Here is a 16,442-nt window from a genome sequence, read left to right on the forward strand (position 1 = left end):
ACAACACAAGTAAACACAAAATGCAATTTGTAAATGAAGGTGTTTATTATTAAAGGTGAAAAAAAATCCAAACCATCATGGCCCTGTGTGAAAAAGTGATTGCCCCCCTTGTTAAAACATACTATAACTGTGGTTGTCCACACCTGAGTTCAGTTTCTCTAGCCACACCCAGGCCTGATTATTGCCACACCTGTTCACAATCAAGGCATTACTTAAATAGGAGCTGCTTGACACAGTAAGGTCCACCAGAAGATCCTTAAAAGCTACACATCATGCCGAGACCCAAAGAAATTCAGGAACAATTGAGAAAGAAAGTAATTGAGATCTATCAGTCTGGAAAGGGTTATAAAGCCATTTCCAAAGCTTTGGGAATCCAGCGAACCACAGTGAGAGCCATTATCCACAAATGGCGAAGACATGGAACAGTGGTGAACCTTCCCAGGAGTGGCCGGCCGCCCAAAATTACCCCAAGAGCGCAGCGACGACTCATCCAAGAGGTCACAAAAGACCCCACAACAACGTCCAAGGAACTGCAGGTCTCACTTGCCTCAGTTAAGGTCAGCGTTCATGCCTCCACCATCAGGAAAAGACTGGGCAAAAATGGCCTGCATGGCAGAGTTCCAAGGAGAAAACCACGTCTGAGCAAAAAGAACATCAAAGCTCGTCTCAATTTCTCCACAACACATCTTGATGATCCCCAAGACTTTTGGGACAACATTCTGTGGACCGATGAGACAAAAGTGGAACTCTTTGGAAGGTGTGTGTCCAAGTATATCTGGCGTAGAAGGAACACTGCATTTCATAAAAAGAACATTATACCAACAGTAAAATATGGTGGTGGTAGTGTGATGGTCTGGGGCTGTTTTGCTGCTTCAGGACCTGGAAGACTTGCCGTGATAAAAGGAACTATGAATTCTGCTGTCTACCAAGAGATCCTGAAGGAGAATGTCCGACCATCTGTTCGTGTACTCAAGCTGAAACGAACTTGGGTTCTGCAGCACGACAATGATCCTAAACACACCAGCAAGTCCACCACCGAATGGCTGAAGAAAAACAAAATGAAGACTTTGGAGTGGCCTAGCCAAAGTCCTGACCTGAATCCTATTGAGATGCTGTGGTATGACCTTAAAAAGGCCGTTCATGCTCGAAAACCCTCTAATGTAACTGAATTAGGACAATTCTGCAAAGACGAGTGGGCCAAAATTCCTCCAGGACACTGTAAAAGCCTCATTGCACGTTATCGCAAACGCTTGGTTGCAGTTGTTGCTGCTAAGGGTGGCCCAACCAGTTATTAGGTTTAGGGGGCAATCACTTTTTCACACAGGGCCATGATGGTTTGGATTTTTTTTCACCTTTAATAATAAACACCTTCATTTACAAATTGCATTTTGTGTTTACTTGTGTTGTCCTTGACTATTGTTTAAATTGGTTTGATGTTCCGAAACACTTAAGTGTGACAAACATGCAAAGGAAAAGGAAATGAGGAAGGGGGCAAACACTTTTTCACACCACTGTATCTTGTTTCTGGTATGAGAATCTGACCTGCCACACAGATCGAGTCATTGCACAGCCCAAGACACCATATTGTTCTATCACCATCCGCATAGCCCTTAAACCATCGCCACATTGCTCTCACACCATCCTGGGTTTATCCTTGTGGCTTACCTCAGCACTTCATGATGGACACAGTATGTCTCAATCTAAGTATGAGATTTTTCTATCGAAGAAAGCATTATCATTGGATCCACTGAAACCAGTGCTGGGGGTTATTATTTAGTTCACTCACACAAAAGCTTGGGGTCATTATTGCATCCACTGACACCAATGCCGGGTGTTATTATTACATCCACTGACACTAATGCTGGGGGTTATTGTTGGGTTCACTGACATCAATGCTGGGGGTTATTATTGGGTTCCCTGACACCAAAGCTGGGGGTTGTTATTGCATCCTCTGACACCAATGCTGGGGGGTTATTGTTGGGTTCCCTGACACCAATGCTAGGAGTTATTATTGCATTCACTGACACCAATGCTGGGGGTTATAGTTGGGTTCCTTGACACCAATGCTGGGGGTTATTACCAAGTTCGGTCACACTAAAGCTGGGGGCTATTATTGCATCCACTGACACCAATACTGGGGGCTATTATTGTATCCGCTGATACCAATGCTGGGGGTTATTATTGCATCCACTGACACTAATGCTGGGGATTATTGTTGGGTTCCCTGACACCAATGCTGCGGGTGATTATTGGGTTTACTGACACCAATGCTGGGAGTTATTATTGCATCCACTGACACCAATGCTGGGGGTTATCGTTAGGTTCCTTGACACCAATGCTGGGGGTTATTACCAAGTTCACTCACACTAAAGCTGGGGGCTATTATTGCATCCAATGACACTAATGCTGGGGGTTATTATTGCATCCACTGACACCAATGTTGGGATTTATTGTTGCATCCACTGACACCAGTGCTGGAGATTATTGTTGTCATTTGGTAAATGTCCCTTCACTTCCACAGGAAATTAGAGACAACTTCCCAAAGTGAAAGGAATTCTTCTCATATGCCATGTACACACGATCAGAATTCTCGTCGGAAAAAGCTCTGATGGTTTTCCCGATGAAAAACGGAATTCGGCTCAAGCTGTCTTGCCTACACACGGTCACATCAAATTCCGATCATTTATAACGTGGTGATGTACAACACATACGACGTGACTAGAAAAAGGAAGTTCAATAGCCAGTAGCCAATAGTCTCATAGTTGAATCTGAGCATGCGTGATTTTTGGCATGTCGGAATTGCATACACACGATCGGAATTACCGTTAGAAAGTTTTTCCGTCTGGAAAATTGAGAACATGCTATCAATTTTTGGCTGGCAGAAATTCGGACAGCTAAATTCCGATGAAGCATACACATGACAAGGTAGCCAGATACCTTACTATGCCAATCCATACATGTACACCCCTTTTATACCTTATTCTATAATTAATGATACAAACACCTGCTGGATGTAAATGGCCTTTTAGGCCTTTATTTAAACCATAAACCAAACTAAACTTTTTTTATTTAAAACTTCTGTAACCATTTTATTTTACCATCTATTTTGTTGTAACCAAAACCAGCTCATCAGATAAACAGTTGTTGATCCCTGACGACCCCATTTCTTCTTGAGCCTGTAATCCCAACTTTTTATGGCATTCGTCCCAAGCCGCCAACTTGCCTAGGGGACTTACCAATTGACCACAGACCCCCAACTTATTAGCCCGTCAGTCTGGCCAGCCGCCAGACCACCCGGGAGGACTCCATTCCTATGATGGGTCCTAACTTTTCCAAAACCTCATTTTGAAACAGATAAATTGTATACCAGCCGTCAAGGACCCTACCGCCACCCGTACTCATGGTCACCTCATATTCTCCAACCCTCCCTATTAAGGGCGGGCGGGCGGGAACGTTCCTCCTGACCTGCTGCTCCAGACTGCTGACCTTCCTAAACTCGCGTGCCTTCACATCAACTCTACTCCACCCCCTCTTACACCATCCTCCAATCAGGTAAGCCTTGCAACTTTCTTAACCCCCTCGTACCATTCCCCTGCGTAAGCCTTGCACCCTGTCATGTATGTCCTACGCTTACGTTGCACTACAGCTACGTACATGTCTTGGTCGCATTTTCCGATGAAAAGCTCTCATCTGTCTTTTTCTGGCCGGAATTCCGATCGTGTTAGATAATTATCCCCAGAACAGTTGTCCCCATCTGAAGATTTTCCCTCAGTCCTTGTTTTGGGGGCAACTATAACATTTTGGATTTTCTTTCTGAAAACTGAACGCTGAAAAATATCAACATCTGCACATTCACCTTCCAAGAAATGGGAAGTGGACAATATAAGAGAGGCACGGAATTAAGCCAGAGGCTGGGAGGAGGGCCGGACATGACAAATGCTGAGGGAGGAACGTAGGGAGTTAACAGAACAAAGATAGGAGGTGGAGTATAGAAAAAGAAATACGGGGGGCGGAGCATATTAAAAGGAAGGGGAGGAGCGTGAGGGCAACGTGGCTCAGTCTGGGGAAGAAAATTGGATTTGCGGGTGTGGCACACATTTTTGGAAGACTACAACGGACGTTCGGTTTGGATGGATGGGCCGCTGAGTAATTTCGACCTAGAGCTGGTGACGGATGCGGCGGGGGCGACAGGATACGGGGCTTATTTTCAGGGTCAGTGGAGTGCGGAGGCATGGCCACAGACTTGGGTGGAGGCAGGGTTGATTAAGAACCTGGTGCTACTGGAGCTGTTTCCGGTGGTGGTGGCTTTGGAATTGTGGGGTGCGTCTTGTCGGGACCTTAAGATCAGGTTGAATTGTGATAATATGGGAGTCGTGCAGGTGATTAACCGGATTTCGGGTTCTTCCCCTCCGGTGATCAGGCTGCTGCGCCATCTGGTGCTGCGGTGCCTGCAGATGAACATATTTTTGTATGCCGTGCACATTCCGGGGGTGGAGAATAACCTGGCCGATGCCTTGTCTCGATTTCAGTGGCAGAGGTTTCGGGACTTGGCGCCAGGAGCGGCGAGCGAGGGGATCCCCTGCCCAGAGTGGCTTTGGACAATTGCTTTGGGATCCCCGCCGCGTGGATCAAGAAGTCGGTGAGCGAGTCGACTTGGTCGGCGTACAGTAGGGTTTGGAGGGAGTGGCTGGAATTTTCACGGCTGGCGGACGCCGAGCTGGGGGATCGGAGGGTGGACAGCGGTTTGTTGATTTTATATTTTGTAGTCAGACAGATGGAAGGGTTGGGGTCAGTTTCTGGGATCGAACGGAAGCTGGCGGCACTGGCTTTCTGGTTTAAGTTGCGGGGCGAACCGGATGCGATCAAAGGTTTCTGGGTGCGACAGGGGCTGAAGGGGTACCTGGAGGGTAATCAGAAGCCGGATGGGAGAAGGCCGGTGACTTTTGCAATTTTACAGGTGATTTGCCGGCAGTTGGGGAGGCTGTGTGCGTCGGGTTATGAAGCTCACCTGTTTCGAACAGCTTTTTCCTTGGCTTTTTTCGGGGCCTTTCGGGTGGGGGAGTTGGTTAGTCCGGCGAAAACCGTTGGGGGGGGTTTGTTGGGTCAGGATGTTACATTGGGGGAGGGTTGCGTGTGTTTGAAACTGCGCAGGTCTAAAACGGACCAGAAAGGGAAGGGTGTGGACGTTTGGTTGTATGCATTGCCGGGTTCGGAGATCTGTCCGGTGATGGCGGTGACGGAGTTCATGCGGCTTCGGCCGCAAGGGGAGGGTCCGCTGCTGGTGCATCGGGATAGGAGTTTCCTGTCCAAATTCCAATTTGTAGCGGTGTTTAGGAAATGTTTGAGGTCGGGGGGGTTCGACGGGCGCAGTTTGCTTCGCACTCCTTCCGCATCGGGGAGGCCACAGAGGCTGCCAGATTCGGGTTGGACGAGGCTGCAGTAAAACGGATAGAGAGGTGGGAGTCCAGGCGTTTTAGGTCTTATGTTCGGCCGCACTTGGTGTAGACTGTTTTTTGGGTTGGGGGGTGCTTGGGGCTTGTGTAATGGGGTGCTGATTTTTGTCTGTGTCATTTCAGATGGAGGTTTACCACGCCTCGTCTGGATTCTCGGACACTCCTATGTTTTTTGGGGTGCGAGGCGAGCAGATGTCAGACCGGAAGGAAGGCAGCTGGGGATCCCACGTAGGGAGGCTTGCATCAGGTGGTTGGGTATCCCGGGGATGAAGTGGAGAGGGTCGTACCTGAAATACACCGGTACGCCAGACTGGATAGGCCCCCCGATGTACTGGTTCTCCATGTTGGGGGGAATGACCTGGGGATTAGGTCCACTCGGGATATTGTTGCAGATGTGAATTGCGATTTTCTGATGCTTCGGAGGGACTTCCCGGATATGGTCATAGTCTGGTCGGACATAATAGCACGTACGGCATGGCGGATGGCACGGTCGGTGGTCAGACTTAATAAAGCCCGAATTAAAGTTAACAAGGTTTTGGGGAGGTTTATAAAGCGTGATGGGGGTTTGGTGGCGCGCCACTTGGAGTTGGAGGTTAACGTGGGCATGTACCTTTGGGGGGATGGGGTCCATCTGACGGCAGTGGGCATTGACCTTTGGGCTTTGGGCTTGCAAGATGGGATTGAACGGGCCCTGAGGGTGTGGCGGGGCCCTTAAGGATAAGGGGGTCATCCTTGCGGGCTGTGGCGGTGTCTTTTGGTCTTTGATGGGGCAAAAGGAAACAGATGATGGAAATGTGGGGGGGAGCTCATAGGGATATGGGCCCTCCCTTTTGGTGTATCCCAGCGGAAGGGTAGGCTGGAATACGGGATTTGGTGGCATTGCGGGAAGGTGGTTGTCTCCAGGCTTATAAACGGCCGGAGGCCTGGTATGGTAAAAGTTGGTCCCGCAGTGTAATGGTAATAAAGGTTATGTTTAAAAAGGTGGAACGTGGTACCGTCAAAGACCAACTGACTGGGAGTTCTTTAAAATTGCCGTTACCAAAAAGTTGTTATATATATAGATATATTTAATAAAGTTATTTAAGTTATTGGTTGGAAGAGTGTTAATAAAAGGCTGCTATGGCCATTTTATACTCCAAACTCCTGTGTGGCCTGATTATTGGGTTGGAGGGAAAATGTAGAGTGTAATGGTAATAGGATTATAGAAAGGGAAAGAAGGGGTAATTAACAAAGGGGTAAAAAGTACGGAGAGGTATGTCCCTAATGCATTGGTCATGAAATGTGTACGATCAGTATGATCTGCAGCTTGCGAAATTCCTTTTGGACATGATGTCACCAGTCCATCCATGTGTATTTCATGTGCACAGCACATGAGACTGTCTATACCATAGATAGACACTGTAGAGTGACATCACCTGCTGATAACTAGAGGTCATCTGGGCATAGGAAGCCATAAATCCCTATCTTCTGTGCAATAACAGTTGTTTAATGAAAAGTACACACACTGATCAAGGTCACACACCTCCTTCCCTACCTAGGTCACACTAGACAAACTGGCTATATTAAATACTCTTATGCTGCATACACACGACCGGACTTTCTGGCAGACTATGTCAGACGGAATCATTCCGTCGGATAGTCTGATCCTGTGTGGGCTAGTCCGGTCGTTTTTCTTTTTTAAAAAAATCAGACGGACCTAGAAATAGAACATGTTTCAAATCTGTCCAACGGACTCAATTCCTATTGGGAAAACCGTTCGTCTGTATGCTGGTCCGACGGACCATATATGATGCAAGGGCAGCTATTGGCTACTGGCTATTGAACCTAATTTTCTAGTCCCGTCGTACGTCATCACGGTCAAAACAAATGGACTTTCGAAGGGACTAGTCCGTTCGCGTGTGGGCATTCGTTCGGAAGTCCATCGTAACTCCGTTGAAAGTCCGTCGGGAAGACCGCCGGACCCTTTCTGCTGGAAAGTCCGGTCATGTGTACGCGGCATTATGCTGACTAGACTGAACAATCGATCCTTATGCCTTGTACACACGGTCAGACATTCCGACCACAAAATCCGTCGGATTTTTTCCGACGGATTGTGTCCTAAACTGGTGTTGCATACACATGGTCGGACAAAGTTGTTGGAAAATCTGATTGTTTCGGAACAGGATGACGTTCGTTCGTTATGACGGGACTATGTTGAGGCTAGTAGACAATAGCTTTGGTCTTGTAATGTGATCTGAGCATGCGTGGCACTTTGTCCGATCGGAAATCTCTACAAACGATCGGAAAAAGTCAGATCTGATTTTTTTTGTCGGAAAATTTGAGATCCTGCTCTCAAATTTTTTCCGTCTGAATCTCCGACGGAAAAAGTCTGATAGAGCCCACACGTGATCGGATTTTTCGACAATATAATCCGATCAGACCTTTGCCGTCTGAATTTCCGACTGTGTGTACAGGGCATAAGACTAAAACTATATAAAAATTTGCTGCCAAAATGAACACTGCCCACTGCACATTTACTGCGGTAGGGCAGCCTGGCTGTGCAAAATAATGTACCTGTATGTTGTTGCCTCTTCCTGGGTCTGGGGTGCACGGGAGCGTACCGGTGATCTGCTGTGATTGGACACAGCAGGAGCCAATTAGTGGGAACAGCGGATGCGATGTCCACCTGGACCCTCTGATCATTGACAAGAGAGGCAGAACGGAGGTATGTAAACAATGCAGACCGCCGTTCTGTCAAAGAGGAAAAGAGAGATCTTGTGTTTCTGCTAAACAAGAACACAGATCTCTGTCCTCCTCCAGTTAAGCCACCCCCACACACAGTTAGAAATTACTCTCTATTAGCACACTTAACCCTTTGATCACCCCTGATCTTAACCCCTTCCCTGCCAGTGTCATTAGTATAGTGACAGTGCATTTTTTTTAGCACTGATCGCTGCATTAGTGTCACTGGTCCCCAAAAAAGTGTCAGTGTTCGATTTGTCTGCCACATGTTGCAGTCCTGCTAAAAATCACTAATCGCCGCCATTATTAGTACAAATAAAAATGAAAAATTCCGTAAAAATATGCCATTGTTTGTAGAGGCGATAACTTTAGGACAAACCAATCAATACACGCTTATTGGGATTTTTTTGGCCTCATTCACACCAGGCAGATCCATTTAGTGGAGTCCGCCAACTCAGCAGGAGAGCTCTCTTTTTTATCTCGGCTGAGCCTGGCGGATGACAGGTCCGTCTCTGCTCACTGAGCGGGGAGGGGCCTGTCATAGCACCGCTGATTCCTATGGAGAGATTGGATGAAAACAGACAGCATGTTCGTTTTCATCAGATCTCATCCGATCCGCTACGATGGATGGCGAACGTATTGCCAATCGTCTGATTTTAGCGGATCTGATGGCAGACAGGTGTCAGCTGACACATCTCCGCTGACATCCGTCTCCCCATAGGAGTCAATGGATAGTCCGCTCGGATCTGAAAAATGGACAGGCGGATGCAGGCGGACTTGCAGTGTGAAAGAGGCCTTTTACCAAAAATATGTAGCAGAATACATATGGCCTAAATTGATGAAGAAATTAGATTTTTTTTTCATTTATTTATTTATTTTTTTGGATGGGTTTTATAGCAGAAAGAAAAAAATATATATATTTTTTTAATAATTTGTCACTTTTTTTTGTTTATAGCGCAATTTTGTTTGGGCAGAGTGCCCCACGACCGCGCAATTGTCAGTTAAAATAACGCAGTACCGTATCGCAAAAATATGGCCTGGTCAAGAAGGGGGTAAAACCTTTTCGGGGCTGAAGTGGTTATAGAGACGTTTATCAAATTGATATTGGAGCTAGGAGACTTTAATAAATGAACCACTTCCTTTAAATATGACCAAACAATATATAACCAGAGAGCACAAATTTGGAGTTTTAAGGTGCAAGAAAGATCGATCAAGGGCAAAATTTACAAAAAATTAAAATTTTTTATTACATAGATATTGTAAAACAATTTATAAAATTTAGCCCATAACCAGTGGAGCCGCTAGGGGGTGGCTTTTGGGGCTATAGCCCCGAATATTGGGCCCATAGCCCCAAGTCTCTGCAGGGGCCCCCAAGGGGAGGGGAGGCTCTCTTGGGACCCTTATGTAACTGGGGGGCTCTCTTGGGACCCTGATGTAACTGGGGGGCTCTCTTGGGACCCTGATGTAACTGGGGGGCTCTCTGGGGACCCTGATGTAACTGGGGGGCTCTCTGGGGACCCTAATGTAACTGGAGGCTCTCTGGGGACCCTAATGTAACTGGGGGCTCTCTGGGACCCTGATGTAACTGGGGGAGCTCTTTGAGGACACCAATGTAACTAAGGGCTCTCTGGGGACCCTGATGTAACTGGGGGGCTCTCTGGGGACCCTGATGTAACCCTGATGTGTATGCCTGCCTGAGCATATGACTTTCTTTACTATGCTGCTATGGGCTCCAGCCCCAGATCTTTTGAAGACCTAGTAGCAACGCCCCTGACCATAATGACCCAGTGGTCAAGGTACAAAAGTGTGATTGCCTCTACATGTTTCACCACATAAGTGGCTTCTTCTGAAGCTTTTGTAGATCCTTGTTAATTAATATTTGCCATTTTTTTCAGAATGGTCTTGGTTCCAAATGATCCCCTAGACCCATCAAAAGGTAGAGGTAAGTGCTTAGATGGTATAATTACCTTATAAACTTGCTGGCAATAGAAGAGGTTTTTATACGGACAAGGATTCAAATATTGATCAATCGATTCATTAAAATTCCTTGAAACACTAGGTGCTTCTATAGAGCAATGGCTCTTTTTCCTCTTTTTTGGAAAAGACGTTCCCTATAAAACCTTTTGATGGGTCTAGGGCAGTGATGGCGAACCTTGGCACCCCAGATGTTATGGAACTACATTTCCCATGATGCTCACCTATGCTGCAGAGTGCATGAGCATTATGGGAAATGTAGTTCCAAAACATCTGGGGTGCCAAGGTTCGCCATCACTGGTCTAGGGGATCATTTGGAACCAAGACCATTCTGAAAGGTGGCAAATTAATAAATAACAAGGTTCTACAAAAGCTCCAGAAGAAACCACATTTGTGGTGAAACACGTAAAGTCAATCACACTTTTTGTACCTTGACCACTGGGTCGTTATGCCCTAAATTTTATAAATTATTTTACCATATCTATGTAATCAGGGCCATTTTTAAGGCAAAAGGGGCAGCTGCTCTGGGCCCTGTCATTGTTGTGGAGCCCAAAGCATCTGCCTCATACTTGCCAACTATCCTGGTTTAAATTCCCTCGTCCCTTGAGGTTTTAAGCACCATGCACACTATCAGTTTTTCTGCTGAGTTTTTCCTTCGGTTTTACCAAAACCATGTAGTGCAAGGGCCTGCCTGACTGCATACAAATTGAAACTCCTCATATTATATGGTTTTGGTAAATCTGAAGGAAAAACTGATAGTGTGTATGGGGCTTTAGTCCTGTGCTGTGTCCCAAGATCTCAGTGTGAAGTGCTGCTACTAACGCTGCCCAGCTCTGCCCTATTGTTGTACAGATGACTCACCTACAGACCCTGTGTTTACATGTAAATTACCAGAATTCATATGTTAATAGCGGCGGCCGGCGGCATTCATATGTATATCATGCCTCATGAGGTCATATCCCCAGTAATCTCTAGCAACCAATCAACAAGCAAAAATCATGTGCTGTAACCTCTAGTAACTAATCAGTGAGCCGTAATGTGTGCTGTAACCTCTAGCAACCAGTCAGTGAGCAGTAATGATACACTGTAACCTCTGGCAACCAATCGCAATAGCTGCCTGATCTTATTCAGTAAACTGATTTTGAGTCTAGCTGCTATTTATTGTATGTCTCAGAGCAGGTGGAGAGTGAAATTGCATGGGGGGGGGGGGGGCCAAGAAAAGTTTTGCCCAGGGTCCAATCAATATTAAAGACGGCCCTGTATGTAATAAATAAAAAAATAAATTCAATTTTTTGTAAATTTTGCTCTTGATTGATCTTTCTGCACCTTAAAACTTCAACTTTGTGCTATCTTTGTGCTATCTGGGTATATATTGTTTGGTTATAGAGACATGTTATGCCGCGTACACACGATCGGAATTCTCATCGGAAAAATGGTTTTCCCATCAGAATTCCGCTCAATCTGTCTTGCCTACACATGGTCACACCAAAATCGCTCTGTTGATTGCTTTTTACTGAAAGTGCAGCTCCCCTATGGGTAGAGCTGAAAACCAGCTCCTGTAAATGCTAAATCTTTACCTTGGACTCCCCCCAACTCAAGACCCTCATCTCTCATTCCCCTGATGAAACATACACTGAGCGTTTGGGATAACGTAAAATAACCCTAAGATCTACTTTCAGCCATTTTCCCAACACAACTTTTTTTTAGATGACTTCACATGGCTTCACCTCTGTTTATTCACTCTTAGCCCTTGTACACACGGTCGGACATTCTGACAACCAAATCCGTTGGATTTTATTCGACGGATTTTGTTCGACGGATTTTGTCCGAAACTGTTGCAAGCACAGTTGTCGGAAAATCTGATCGTTCAGAACGTGATGACGTAATTTTGTTACGATGGGACTACGTTCAGGCTAGTAGCCAATAGCTTTGGTCTAGGAATTTGATCTGAGCATGCGTGGCACTTTGTCCGATCGGAATTCTCTACACACAATCGGAGAAAGTCCGATCGGATCATGTTGTTGGAAAATTTTATAGCCCAGATGGAAAACTTGGTCCGACGGAAACAGTCTGATGGAGCCCACACACGGTCGGATTATCCGACAACATGGTCCTATCGGACATTGTCCATCGGAATATCTTGTATTGTTAAAGCGCTTGAGACATTTTTAGGGACACATTTTAAAAATATGGAACTGTGGATGGAAAACCAGCAACAGATAATATCTGCAGCATAACCTTGGACCATATTGTCCAATGTGCTCACACACATAGGCTCTTACCTTACAGCAGCTCCTCGCCCCCTTTATCTTGGCGGTGTGATCGGTGTGTCCCACCTAGGTGCTCATATTGTGTTTCCGCAGATCTGTGTCAGTCGGTGTGTTGTGTTCCTGTGTGCACACATCTCCATATCAATATCTCCTTATCTGATGCTCTGAACTTTGCTCATGTTACCATGTTGAGGACACTGACCCCGGTACACAATGACATTTAACTCTCTGGTCACCGCCAGCGAAGCAAAGCGACAAAATAATAGAAATGCCTAGCAGTATATTAAAGTGTTTCCCATGCCCCAGTGTATCCAATGCTGCCTGTATGAGATTTCCCTTTTATATTTGTCCTGCTGGTCATAGGAAGTGATAGGAAGTCCAACATTTTACAGATGTTCCCAGAATAGGAATGGAGGAGGGAAATCTTCCAATCACTAAGATCACGCAGACATGCCCACTTCCACTTCTTATTCACTCATTTCCCTGTGGGATTATTAAAGTATTCTGAATCTGAATCAGTATTGCCTCATCAGTGCCCATCAGTGCAGCCTCATCAGTGCAGACTATCAGTGTTGATCAGTGCCCATCAGTTAAGCTTATCAGTGCCCATCTGTGCAGATCAGTGCAGTTTATTAATGCCACCTATCAGTGCCATCTATCAGTACAGCCTCATCAGTGCCTCCTTATCCGTGCCCATCAGTGCAGATTATTAGTGCCCATCTGTGCTGTCTCATCAGTGCCCATCAAATCAGTAATAATTTTCCTTTGGGATTATTCACTAATTTCCCTGTGGGATTATTAAAGTATTCTGAATCTGAATCAGTGTCGCCTCATCAGTGCCCATCAGTGCAACCTCATCAGTGCAGACTATCGGTGCTCATCAGTGCAGCTCATCAGTGCCCATCCGTGCAGATCAGTGCAGCTTAATAGTGCAGTTTATTAGTGCCATCTATCAGTACCATCTATCAGTACAGCCTCATCAGTGCCTCCTTATCCGTGCCCATCAGTGCAGATTATCAGTGCCCATCAGTGCCCATCAGATCATTAATAATTTTCCTTTGGGATTATTCACTAATTTCCCTGTGGGATTAATAAAGTATTCTGAATCTGAATCAATGTCGCCTCATCAGTGCCCATCAGTGCAGCCTTATCAGTGCAGCTTATCAGTGCCCATCCATGCAGATCAGTGCAGCTTAATAGTGCTCATCAGTGCCGCCTCATCAGTGCCCATCAAATCATTAATAATTTTCCTTTGGGATTATTCACTAATTTCCCTGTGGGATTAATAAAGTATTCTGAATCTGAATCAATGTCGCCTCATCAGTGCCCATCAGTGCAGCCTTATCAGTGCAGCTTATCAGTGCCCATCCATGCAGATCAGTGCAGCTTAATAGTGCTCATCAGTGCCGCCTCATCAGTGCCCATCAAATCATTAATAATTTTCCTTTGGGATTATTAAAATATTCTGAATCAGAATCAGTGTCGCCTCATCAGTGCCCATCAGTGCAGCCTCATCAGTGCAGACTATCAGTGCTCATCAATGCCACCTCATCAGTGCCCATCAGTGAAGCTTATCAGTGCCCATCCCTGCAGATCAGTGCAGCTTAATAGTGCCTATCAGTACAGTTTATTAGTGCCACCTATCAGTACCATCTATCAGTACAGCCTCATCAGTGCCTCCTTATCCGTGCCCATCAGTGCAGATTATCAGTGCCCATCAAATCATTAATAATTTTCCTTTGGGATTATTGACTAATTTCCCTGTGGGATTATTAAAGTATTCTGAATCTGAATCAGTGTCGCCTCCTCAGTGCCCATCGGTGCAGCCTCATCAGTGCAGCTTATCAGTGCCCATCCGTGCAGATCAGTGCAGCTTAATAGTGCCTATCAGTGCAGCCTCATCAGTGGCCATCAGTGCAGACTATCAGTGCCTATCAGTGCAGCCTCATCGCCGCACATCAGTGAAGAAAAATTACTTATTTGCAAAATTTTATAACAGAAATGAAGAGAAACTTTTTTTTTGTCTACTTTTTTTGTGTTTTTTTGTCTGTTTAGCAAAAATAAAAACCACAGTGGAGATTTAATACCGCCAAAAGAAAGCTTTATCTGTCTCCACATTTTTTTTAAATGTCATATGGGTACAGTGTTGCATGACCGCGCAATTGTTATTCAAAGTGTAACAGCGCCAAAATCAGAAAATTGGCCTGGGTAGGGAGGGGGTGAAAGTGCCAGTGGTGGTTAAGATACAATTGTAATTTATGAATGTAAGTTACTGATTGCATCATGTATTCTAACAATCTGATCCAAATACAATCATATTCGTAACCAAAGTATTGATCATTTTCCATCCTGGCGATCACTGCTGCTCTCTCTCCTTGTGCATGGTGACTGGTCTTGTCTCCACCCCCTCCTGTCGTTTTCTACAGGTAGCCTGTAGTGGGTGGGGCCTGCTGGGTCCCTCCCACAGCTCTGCTCTCTGCACATGCTATGTACAGCACAGTAATGTTGTGAAATCAGATGGAATGTGGATGTGGAAGATGAAACATCTAAGAATCAGTTGACTTTAAATGTGTACATTTTTTATTTTATTATTAGTATTATACAGTTGTGCTCATAAGTTTACATACCCTGGCAGAATTTATGATTTCTTAGCCATTTTTCAGAGAATATGAATGATAACACAAAAACTTTTCTTTCTCTCATGGTTAATGTTTGGCTGAAGCCATTTATTATCAATCAACTGTGTTTACTTTTTTAAAATCATAATGACAACAGAAACTACCCAAATGACCCTGATCAAAAATGTACATACCCTGGTGATTTTGGCCTGATAACATGCACACAAGTTGACACAAAGGGGTTTGAATGCTATTAAAAGGTAACCATCCTCACCTATGATCTGTTTGCTTGTATTTAATGTCTGTGTATAAAAGGTCAATGAGTTTCTGGACTCCTGACAGACCCTTGCATCTTTCATCCAGTGCTGCACTGACGTTTCTGGATTCTGGGTCATGGGGATCGCAAAAGGATTGTCAAAGGATCTGCGTGAAAAGGTAGTTGAACTGTATAAAACTGGAGAGGGATATAAAAAGATATCCAAGGAATTGAGAATGCCAATCAGCAGTGTTCAAACTCTAATCAAGAAGTGGAAAATGAGGGGTTCTGTTGAAACCAAACCACGGTCAGGTAGATCAACTAGAACTTCAGCCACAACTGCCAGGAAAATTGTTCGGGATGCAAAGAAAAACCCACAAATAACGTCAGGTGAAATACAGGACTCTCTGAAAACATGTGGTGTGGCTGTTTCAAGAGGCACAATAAGGAGGCACTTGAAGAAAGATGGGCTGCATGTTCTAGTCGCCAGAAGAAAGCCATTACTACGCAAATGCCACAAAGTATCCCGCTTACAATATGCCAAACAGCACAGAACAAGCCTCAAACCTTCTGCCACAAAGTCATTTGAAGTGATGCGACCAAAATTGAGCTTTTTGGCCACAACCATAAATGCTTCATTTGGAGCGTCAACAAGGCCTATGATGAAAGGTACACCATTCCTACTGTGAAACACGGAGGTGGATCGCTGATGTTTTGGGGATGTGTGAGCTACAAAGACACAGGAAATTTGGTCAAAATTTATATCAAGATGAATGCAGCATGTTATCAAAAAATACTGGAGGAACATTTGCATGGAAGCTGCGAATGGGACGTACTTGGACATTCCAACATGACAATGATCCAAAACACAAGGCCAAGTTGACCTGCCATTGGCTACAGCAGAATAAAGTGAAGGTTCTGGAGTGGCATCTCAGTCTCCTGACCTCAATATCATTGAGCCACTCTGGGGAGATCTCAAACGTGCAAATCATGCAAGACAGCCCAAGAATTTACAGGAACTGGAGGGTTTTTGCCAAGAGGAACGGGCAGCTTTACCATCTGAGAAGATAAAGAGCTTCATCTACAAATACCACAAAAGACTTCAAGCTGCCTCTAATGTTAAAGGGGGCAATACACGGTATTAAGAACT

The 16,442-nt window shown here is 45.2% G+C and overlaps 1 protein-coding gene across 2 annotated transcripts in view; it reads right to left on the bottom strand.

Moving 5' to 3' along the window:
* LOC143961300 (2-acylglycerol O-acyltransferase 3-like) overlaps positions 1-12,576 on the bottom strand; it is a 74,231-nt gene extending 61,655 nt beyond the window's left edge. For both annotated transcript variants that reach the window (XM_077470555.1, XM_077470554.1), the window contains exon 1: positions 12,431-12,576. The gene's annotated coding sequence lies outside the window, so the exon portion shown is untranslated. The remainder of the gene's footprint in view (positions 1-12,430) is intronic.
* Positions 12,577-16,442: the final 3,866 nt, after the last annotated feature.

This window comes from Lithobates pipiens, unplaced genomic scaffold (assembly GCF_037356315.1).
Source record: "Lithobates pipiens isolate NorthernLeopardFrog02 unplaced genomic scaffold, aLitPip1_a1.2 Scaffold_8, whole genome shotgun sequence".
Taxonomy (NCBI): domain Eukaryota; kingdom Metazoa; phylum Chordata; class Amphibia; order Anura; family Ranidae; genus Lithobates; species Lithobates pipiens.